Genomic DNA, 10791 nt, shown 5'->3' on the forward strand with positions numbered 1-10791 from the left:
CTGTCCATGCCATTAAACTTTACGATACCGGCGGTCTTTTTAAAATACCTGGTAAGACAAAGTTTGGAGTATCGGACAATTCTGACGACTTCACTGGCCAGCATCAAGAACTTTAAGTGAACTGACTTTGCTCTTGTTTTTAATTCCACGAGGGCTTGTTAACACAGCGGAGAAAGTGTGGCTCTTCTGCACTCACAGTTTTGAAATCTTCGACAAAGAGTTTGTTCAAAGTAACGTCTTGATTCAGGTTCATCAGCTGCTAAATCATGTAAACAGACGTTAACAGGACACAATAAGGGGGTCACTGTAAATTAAACAAACTGTAAATTATACCTTAGGAAGATAAAAAAACACTATTTTGAAAATGTTCACAATCTGACTTTCTTTCTCTCTCTCTCTCTCTCTCTCTCACACACACACACACACACACACACACACACACACTAGACAGAGAAGGGGCACTGGCCCATTGCTCTGTCCAGTCCTGCGTGTCTGTGCCATGATGGCTGGAGATGATTGGCTCCCAGACCGCGCACACCGCAGAAACGCCACGCTACACGGTCACAAGCCGGCCGCCAGGGATTAAAGGGACAGAAAGAGGAGTCTTGCCCGGCTGGTGGGGGAGAGCGACAGTTCTGAAGTTTAGCGGTGCCCAGAGACCTGGAGCTGACAAATGACTGGCTGTGTTTTACACTGGTGGATGTAGGAGTACTTAAAGCCCCCAGCACAGACATGGTCCACCGGCACAGGTGTGTTCACTTAATCCGCCCAATCAAAGCTGTGCTCAGAACTATATGGGTATATATGGACTCTACTTGACTGGCATCGCCCCGACTCTCCTGTTAGCTTTGTTGCATCTTTTATCGGCTTTTCTACCAGGAAATAGTTTGATATTTCACAGGAGGAAATGTTCACATTTAAATCAGAAAAAGAGACGGCCTTCTTCTGTTGTTGGGTTCTGGTACTGCGCATGTGGGTTCCTCTCTTCAAGCCTAATTGGACTCTTAAATCTGTCATAGCCTCGGTTAAAGGGATTGTTCAACATTGTCTCCACATACAGTATACATGTTAGATTTAAAGTTTAACAATGCTCACAGGTGTTGTCCTCGGTGCCTTTTGGCTGCAGCACTACCATTTGACAAGAAGAATAACAGGCTGTAAGATTTCTAGTCTTACCTTTTCATGAGTAACAGACAAGCAATACAAATTGGGCAACAAACAATGAAGATGTCACTGTAAAATATATGCAAAGATGATAGAATGCAAGGGATGTATAAAACAGTGTTTGACTGACTTGGACTTTCAGCTGTGTTTATCGTGGTCAGAGAGTACAGTGATGATAAACGTGGCAGAACAAGGCTTCTTTCTCACAATGTATCCTGAACTCACTGATGGCAGGAAAACACTGTCTTATCTGTCAACATGACACACACTGAGGAATTTAATGCTTTGATTAACAACATTTCCCATCAACAGTGACTGGTGGTAGATATAACATGTAGAATAATGTCCCTTTAATGTTATTAAGGATTTTCCATAATAGAAGTAACGGCACATTACCCCCCCCCTCCCCCTGAAAAACATAATTCAGCTCGGAAAAATGAGGTAATGAAATTTACCTGACGTGGATAACAAGTCAAGTCAGTTTATTTATTTAGCCGCAAAAGCCGAGGGATACCCTTTCCATCCCATGATACAGCGACTGCCATTTATGAGCTTAAAAACAACTTCAGTAAAGAATGCGAGTCACTGAGATCATGTCCATGTTTGTCTACGGTTCAAACAGGCTCTTAATGTATGTTGTCTTTTTATAATTCCAAACACCGACCAGAAAATCTGTGGAAGTGGGTCAAAGTTGGAGAAAAAAGGGGGGAGACTTCATCTGGAAACACAAGCTTGTATTTATCTGCCGTTCAGGCTTCAGTGGGAATGAATGGGAGATGGAGTAAATATTTGTAGGACGGGGATGCAACACGAGTATCTTGGAGTCAAGTGAAAACGTCTGCTCTGAAATACTTTAATTGAGTTTTTCAGTTTATACCTCTATTGAAAAACCTTTCAGAGGGACGGTCTGTTTATTTACTTGGAAATATACACGAGCTCATTAGTTTCAGTTTATTCCATATTTCTAATTCTACATTTCTTACTGCTTTATCGTGTACATAAGCAAATGTAAAGAACGAGTATTTCTGATTCTTAAATGTGATACTACGTAATAAATCACACCAACAAGGTTTAAATATGACAGCTCAAATTAGAACAACTAATACCAAATATAAAATGAAAGTACATATTGCAGTCATTATTTCTGCCACATTCTGTAAGCACAATTTTTCTGCAGAGTTTTCATGACGTCATAATGATCCTCTACTGGAAGTAAGGGCATGTAAACTGTTACTGGGTGTATTGGTTTGAAAACCTTGGGAGCCCTGTTGTCATGGTGTTTGCAATCCTGCAGAAATGTCAGTGTAATAGGTAAACACATACCTTTACGACATGCCTTTGTAAATGTCCCCATTGTGGGATAAATAAAGGAGTATCTTATCTTGCTTTTACAATGCATAAATACTGCAGGTTGTGGTATCTGTTAGCTTAATGCTAAAGAGCTAGCAGAGGTTGGCTCTGTGTGAAGCTGTTTCTATGCTACTGAAGCTTATCTCGTCCCAAAACACAAAAGGACTTAGTAAACTGTCTCCTAGCAGTGATATAATCTAGTATCTCCCACATGTCGACAGTCCCTGCTTAGCATGTGTGCCTCCTGTCTGTCCACGTGTTTATGAGCCGCCGGTTGGATGTAAACAAAAAAACATTTCATTCACAAAAACACACGAAATAATAAAAACACACATAATTCATGTCACCCTACTGAAAGCCACCAGCGCACGTGTTTGTTATTCAAACGTAGGCTTTAGCTTACCGTTATCCAACAACCAGGAGATGTTATAGTAGTTGTAGCTGCTCTCCTGCCTCCAGTCAGGGGGGAGTCAAACTAAATACTTCCGGGTTCGTCGAAGGAAAAAAAAAGGTTGGCCGAGCGTAACGTTTCACTGAGTCCTGCAAGAAAGAAATGTAGTTTCATGGTTAAACTTGTGACAGTGCTGGAGACTAAGACGATTCAAAGAATGGCAGAAAGGAATACTTTTATTTTGAAATAAGAATTTAAATGTCTGAGATGAAGTCATGTGTTTCGATCAATAAAATAATGTAAATTTACTCCGAAAACTGAGGACACAAATCCAGGCGCCCATTTAAATCCACAGGCTTTATCTAATCACAGACAATGTTGACGAGACAGCAGTAAATTATTGTATCCTATAATAAAAAAGTCTCACATTTGTTTGTATTTTTTGGGCTTAAATTAGTCAAATTGACATTTCCCCTTGTGTTTCTTCAGTTATATTTTAATATTCCCTTTATATAAATACTAGTTCAATCCATTCATTATTAGTTATATAAATAGCTTATAAAATGTAACAAGGATGTACTTGTTATTATTTACTTTTACAGTTTTTATTTTAATTTCAATCCCTTTATTTAATTATTTTTCTCTTCTATTTATCTAATTATGTAGCATTTTTAGTTTTCTTTTTATGATTTATTTATTGTAAATAATATTTAAAAAAATAAATAATAAAAATAAACTCCGGTCGTGACGTATTTTCAACTTAAAAAAAAGGATAGAACCAATCACAAGATGGAAGGCGGGACATACCGTTGGGAAGAATTTTGATTGGGTTGTGAGCTTCGACAAAGGTTTTTTATTGGTCAAAGAAATTGGTAAACACACCTGAGTGCAGAAAGTCACCAAACATTTGAAAGTTTTTAGCGTTTTACATGGAAGAGGAAATACATTTATTTTTATGTAAACAACTAATAAAATGGTTTATTAACATATATTTGGCAGATAAATTAACATTTAACAAACTATGCAGAAGAAGAAAGAGAAAGTCTTGCATTTACGTTCGCGGTCAGATGGATTTGTTGGAGTACGGGAGGCTGCTAATTCCAGCTATGTCGATGCTAAAGTAGTGGGGACAGTGTTGCTACAGATGGAGCAGAACGAGCTGCATGGACAATGTAAGTGATCGTCTTGAGATACATTTGTAATGTGCGTTGTGTGCCGGGCTAAGCCAGCTACAGCTTTTTTAGCTGCTGGCTAGAAAGAGTTGTGAATTGCTGTTGCCATGGTAACTTCTGTATTCGGCTTTCCCATATATTAACTCGAGCAGTGCTGCAGTCGTTTTTGCGTTTTGTAAATCCACAGATGCTTTTCTGGTGACTTTTTTTAAAAAAAATTCGTGAACTTCAGTTCAATACATGCACTTGGTACATAGCTTTATTTTGTCAACAATCTTTCTTGTGCTTAATAATTTATCTACTTTACATTCCTTATTTTATTCATAGGTCTTTCACTATTTTTCTGCCGCTATATTGTGTGTAAGAGCAACTGGAACACCGAGTTTCCCCCTAGGGATTAATAAAGTATTTTTGAATCTGATTCTGATTTGCTCACTAGTAATGTCCTGAAAAAAATGCCTTTACATTGTGACTTTAGGAACGCCCATTTCAATTATATACCCCAGAGTAATCTCCTCAAACCCCTACTGCTTACATCAAGTTCTGAGTTTATCCCCTACTGATGACAATGTCATTGTATAATAATCGTATAATACAATCTGATGTCAGCAAAATAACACAAGATTATGATGTGATGCAGAATTATCATATATTGACCATGAAGTTTCATTCTAAGAGTGTTCACATCTACCGTGAAGCCTTAAGATGAACAAATCTGTGAAGTCACCTGTGTCGTTGTTGCCTGTTTGTAGCAGAGCATACGGAAATCCCAATTTCTCATAGCAATAGCAGAAAAAAAGATATATGAATCAGTTGTTTCTGAGGTTTTTTTTCTTTTCGTTTCAGTCTCCAGGCTCACATCTTACAATTCATATGAAGAAGTTGAATTTGCTGTCACGTAATGAGAGAATCTTTTAGACCTTTAAGAACCTTAAAGTCAGAGATCTAAAGTGCCCTGCTTAAGACTGGACATTTGATCTTGACATCCTTCCTTCACTTCCATTTCTGGTTATTTCTGTCAATTCACTGTCTACAAAAACACCCCAAATTTACTTTACTACAGAAAAAAGGAGGGTCTCTGAGTAACAGAAATGGTTTGACCTATTCTGTAATGCAAAATCTTATTAGCTTATGGATGCAGACAGTAATTATGTTCCCAGAGAAAACCCTGTGACTACATCATTTTGAAACATGTACTTTGATTATAAATGTTATTATCCAGGCTGACTTCTTGGACGTAGTACTTCTTTGTGCAGACAAAAGGTCCAGCTGGGCTCTTGTTTAACCGCTCAGATGGACTATTATGACTCTGATGGATGCTAGGCGTGTTCACCTTTCCCAATAAGACACAAATATTAACTACCAGTCTGGAATATATGTGCTGGGTGTATGCGTGCATGGACCTGCAGGCTTGTGCTATTATTACATGTTGATGGGAATGTAAATCTATATGTAAATGTAATTCAACATACTGACTATCGCCATCAGTCATATTTATAACACACAGAGTTCAGCAAAATTATGCCAGCCTGGCTCCCATGCAGACTATGTAACATTAACATCCAGATCACCTGCCCCCCACCTCCCCATCCATATCATGAGAGTAATTTTGAACTCTGTATATCCAACTACTACACCATTACAATGAAAGTGAGCAAATGGCGTTGTGATAGGGAATCAGAGGGTGAATGCCATCTGATTCCAGAGGTTTTTCCATGCGTGTCAACATGGAAAAGGCCATCACAGAGTTGGATTGTTCCCTTTTGAAAGGTTATAGGCTGCAACCCATGTTTCAACTCTATCACCCCTTATAGCCCATGTATAGATCCGACACACACACACACACACACACACACACACACACACACACACACACAGAAATACACTTATTATCCTGCATCTGTTTTGTTTTTGGGAAAGGGCCCTCTGCCTCCTCTGCTCCTCATATCTCTCCCTAAATTGGATGCAGGGTCGGGATGCCTCACTGCCTCGCTGAAATTGTGATGTGGCTGCCTGATTTTGGGTTCCATGCATTCTCCGGTATTTATTATTATTATTTTTGAAAAGGTAGAGGAGGACCGGCTGAATGAAGGCACCTGGTTCAGCGGTTCATCTCTGAGCGTCCTGACCAGTGGCGTGTTGAAGATGGATGGAGAGTCCAGGACAGGGATTTAAAGTCTCCCCATTTCCAATCACACATTCCAGAGGGACGGTTCTGCCTGATGAATGATCTTTATTGAGGAGAAGGAGTTAAAAGAAGCATGTCATTGCTCTCATTTGATGCTGTTTGTATGTGCTATGGAGGCTCTTACTTTCATTTTGTGCCAGACGCTGCGGCCGACTCTTACAATGGAGAGGTTTATCAAAACAGGATTTTTCCCCGTTAGTGTGGTGCATTGGCAATATTTGGAAACTGATGGTTACTTATGTACAAAAGTAGTCGTTTAAAGGCTAAAAATGACCCAACTGTGTCCTGAACTCTGTGCTTTTCTTGGATTTTGTCCGTGTGATGAGACACTCAGGAGAGGATTTCACCGAACATGTTGAAGTGCATCTTGTAAAAATGGGCGACCATGTGCGGTAGTTTGATAGATAAGCAGTACGATTTTAGAAAAATTAAGTAATTGATCTATTTTTGTGGCGACAGAAATCACTCTTCTGGTCTCTAATCTTAAAAGCTGGAATATCAAAAAAACATCTGGTTTTATTATATTTTATAGTTTTCTTTGACATGTGAGACTATAAGAACATGTGAAGGGCATTTCTGTAGGCCAAGCAATTATTTAATTGAAAAACAATGGTCAGCAAATTCATGAAAAAGAAGAAAACACCAGTCAGTGGTTGCCTTAGAAATAATTTATTAGTTGTCTGGGAACACTCCGATGTAGATTGGAGCAGTAACTGGTTGCATCAGCTTGTTTCAGTCCTGTGAGCTCTGCTGAAAACAAATCTGCTTCCTTTTCTGCTGCAGCTGCAAGCTTCCTTGTTACTGTATGTATGTAAATACAACCAGCCAGCCTGTATCAAAGCAGCCAGGCAGGAGGAATTCCATCTAGAAAAAAAAAAAGAATCGCCCTGGATCAGCGCTTCTGAACAAAAATGGCTCCCATGCATCACCCATATGGGGCCCTCTGTGCTGGAGTCTCCCACACAAACACTGCAAGTACAGCAACCCCCGTAGCAGAGTTTTTCTATCACTGCAACACACTAGACTTTGTTTTATCACTTTTCAATCATATTAACATACTGTAGGTGTTATGTTTTTGTTCATTTAGATGGATATCACAGCATCAAATAGCTGAGCAGGATAAGAAACTGGCGGTGTATTAGAGGGATTCAGTGGATTCTGGAGTTAATATGCCAAGTAGAGCATGTAGTAATCAGCAGCGTGGCTCACACGCAAGGAAAAAAAAAACAAATGATCAGACACAGCCGGAGGGGAGTGAGGACTTATGACAGGAGCAAAACCTAAAATTCTCAGCCAGGTAACAGAATATTCCTTTGCTTTCCCAGTCATACTGCTATACTGGTATTATTGCTCGGCCTGTAGAATCGACAGCACCTTTTACACCTCGAGCTTTGTCAAGGGCTCAGAATACATCGCAGGGAAAGCAGCAGGATTAACATGCTCCATCTTTTTATATTTGTCATTTATTGAAGATTTTTGCCTTTAAAAAATTATATATCCGTAAAATAAAGAGGAAAATTATGTTTCTTTCACTCCTTCAAGAGATCCCAAAAATACATGAGGTGTCACAAATTGCGCAAGGTAAAAATAAAATAAAAAATTCTCCTTTTTACACAAACATTTAGCTTTTTCTCTCTTGTGAAATGGACAACAAAGGCCTTAAAATGCTTCATATAAGACGTAGGAGATAAATGTTAAAAAAAAAAGGGCTTAGGGCACTTCTCTATCACGATTTGATCCATATCATTATTTCGGGCTTTATTTGACAAATCCATTCAGAAAACGTAAGTTGTTGTTAACTGTATCACATCAATGAGAAGAGCATATCAACTCTAATATTTCCCTTAGATAAGCTTGCTCATTGATTGTAATACAACACAATAAAAACAGTGGCCTTGCTGTTTAAAAGCTTAATACTAATCTTTATATTTTGATCCCCTCATTTTTGTCAATGCAGTAGGCAAAATATAGGAACACTTTAAATACACTGCACTCCAGTCAATGATAAATATAAAGAGGAATATCACCTTTCTGACCCTGTCAACAAAAACTGAAAATGTAGAAGCTACATTAAAGTAGAATTTATTGTAGATGTGTTGCATTTAGTTGCCATGGTGTTAATGTTATGGCTCATCGGTTGTAGTTAGAAATTTCCTCGTGTCGTCTAAGCCTTCACCTTAAATAAAACACTTTCCGAGAGAACATAACTCTTAACTCAGCCTTTGGTACGGCCGTGTTCACATGTGATAGGGGCTTTTCGTTTTTTGTGGTCAAATGTAGAAAAAACAAAAGAAGAATTGTGACAAAGTTTGAGGAAACCAGGGCGCTTCCTTGTTGATCCTTTTTTGTTGCTATAGAAATTGGTGCTCAACATCGCTTCTGTTTGGCCCTGCTAAGACAGTCTGACAATCACAATTTTTAAATGAAAAGTTAATAGATCAATCCACCTATACACACACACACACGTATATACACACACACACACACTCTAAAAGCACCTTTTTGTGAAGCTCTGTGATCAACAGTCTGTCTGTGCTTTCAGCAGGAAAAGACCAAGAGCAAGAGAACAAGCCTGACAACACCTTTTGAGACCGGACCAAGTGACTTGTGCCTATGGGGATTAAATTTGTGAACAGAAGCTCTATACACTCACACACATACACACTCACAAAGTCCCACACACACACACTCTGCGGCCGCACGATGCCACAACACCTCTTTCTCAGCTGTGAGTATAAAACCGCATTGACAGGAGCCTTGTCCTCTCTTGTCCAATGGTCACGCTGAAATGTTTACCTTTACATACAAATGGCCTGGTGTCATGTTGTGTCACATAATGTTTCATGGACAAATAATGTGTCGCATTTCTCAATCCGCCCTGCAGCCCTTAAGCCCCCTTCTTCTTGGCTTCATAGTCACAGCAACACCCAGGCACCATGGCGGTTAAAAAAAAAAAAAAAAAAAAAAGGGACCCTGTGTCACCACAGTGAAGTGCCACCCGGAATTAAATCCCAGGGATACAGAGGTGAGCTCAAGCAGCATCGCAGCTCTGTGTTGTGAGGAATGAAATGGAGGAGCAGAAAACAACAGAGGCAAGTTGCTCTTAAATTAAATCAGTGTAGGTTACTTTGTCTTAGTGTACAAAATGTGTCACAAAGTCAGATCTAAAACGGCCCCATTAACGACCGAAGAAACATTATTCCAGCCATGCAGACCCCTTCTTGGTAGGCATTAAGGATTTATCCACACATCTTCCAAAACAAGATGAACACACTGCTTCAAATAAAGAATCAGAGTATGATCAGACAGGGTAGCACCAAACACGAGAGCAACAAAACAGGAATCATTCAAACAATAATGTGACTAATTCTTTAGCAAAAGAATTCTTTTTAAAGTGATAATTTAATATTTAATATTGAGAGGGGAACAATATTGAAGTTTGTAAGCAAAGCTAATACGCATGGTATCCCTTTGTTCATTTAAGCTGATATCTGCACATTTTGACAGATTAGCCCTGTTTATAACACAAAATCAATATTTTATATAACAATAAATGTATCTAAAACTAACTTTTGTTGTAAAATTTGTGTATAAATCTGTAAATGTTTGCTTTGAGGGAAAGTATTATGGTTATAAATTACTAAAAAAGGAGATCATTGATGGAGCAAGGACTGTTAGTGAGTGTTGCTAAGGACAGACTGTAATGTATATTTGACTTATTTACGTGGTACTTTTACTTGACTTGACTTTCTTATCTTTAAGGTGTTTATTCCCACCAAGATTTTGGAGGGAACATTTGCATTTTCTTTCTCCTCTGCATATGTCTGATGGTCTGGTCGTTTATGGAGGGTTGATTGTTGTAGGTTAAAAAAAACATTATGAGAGATTTCACTGAACAGAAATACAAAAATGTGAACAACTCCATGGCAACTTTTCTTATTACTGATGACATGTTGAAGCCTGCGTCCAATACTGTAACAGTCTAATGAGTAACACTGGGCATAGTGACAGGGACTTCTGAATGAGTACTTTGAGGTTAAACAGCAGATTACACTTTTGAAGATAGGACTGTAACTTATAAAGAAGTATGTTTACATTGTGAAAAGGCTCAGAATATATTTGCCTTAAGTTTTTTTTTTGGGGGGGGGGGGGGGCTAAAGAAAACTTTATTCATAAAGCTCCCTCTCTCACACGTGCATTGGTGCCAGGCCTCCTTTACACAGTCTCCTTTAGCTCTAATCTAAACTGTCATGGTCAAAGAGTGAAGTCCCAGAGAGACACAGAGCGTCTCCTCCTGTGTTTACGTGTTTACTTATTGTTTCCAATCGTCCCTTTAGTTCTTCTCTCTCGCGCTTTAATGCGATTCTCTCCGGTTCCGCTCGGTCAGAGCGCGGGTCACCGATCCAACGACGACCTCCCCCTCACATTAATTACATTCATTAGCACGCGGGCTGAAAAACAAACAAGCAGTGATTAATATCGAAACTATGGCGAATTCTTTGAAGGCAAACCAAATACGGAGCGAC

At 39.1% G+C, this 10791-nt stretch overlaps 1 protein-coding gene across 2 annotated transcripts in view; it reads right to left on the bottom strand.

The window, feature by feature from the left end:
• zcchc7 (zinc finger, CCHC domain containing 7) overlaps positions 1-3023 on the bottom strand; it is a 55322-nt gene extending 52299 nt beyond the window's left edge. For both annotated transcript variants that reach the window (XM_061065190.1, XM_061065189.1), the window contains exon 1: positions 2918-3023. The gene's annotated coding sequence lies outside the window, so the exon portion shown is untranslated. The remainder of the gene's footprint in view (positions 1-2917) is intronic.
• Between the last annotated feature and the right edge of the window lie 7768 nt (positions 3024-10791).

This window comes from Labrus mixtus, chromosome 2 (genome assembly GCF_963584025.1).
Source record: "Labrus mixtus chromosome 2, fLabMix1.1, whole genome shotgun sequence".
Lineage (NCBI taxonomy): Eukaryota > Metazoa > Chordata > Actinopteri > Labriformes > Labridae > Labrus > Labrus mixtus.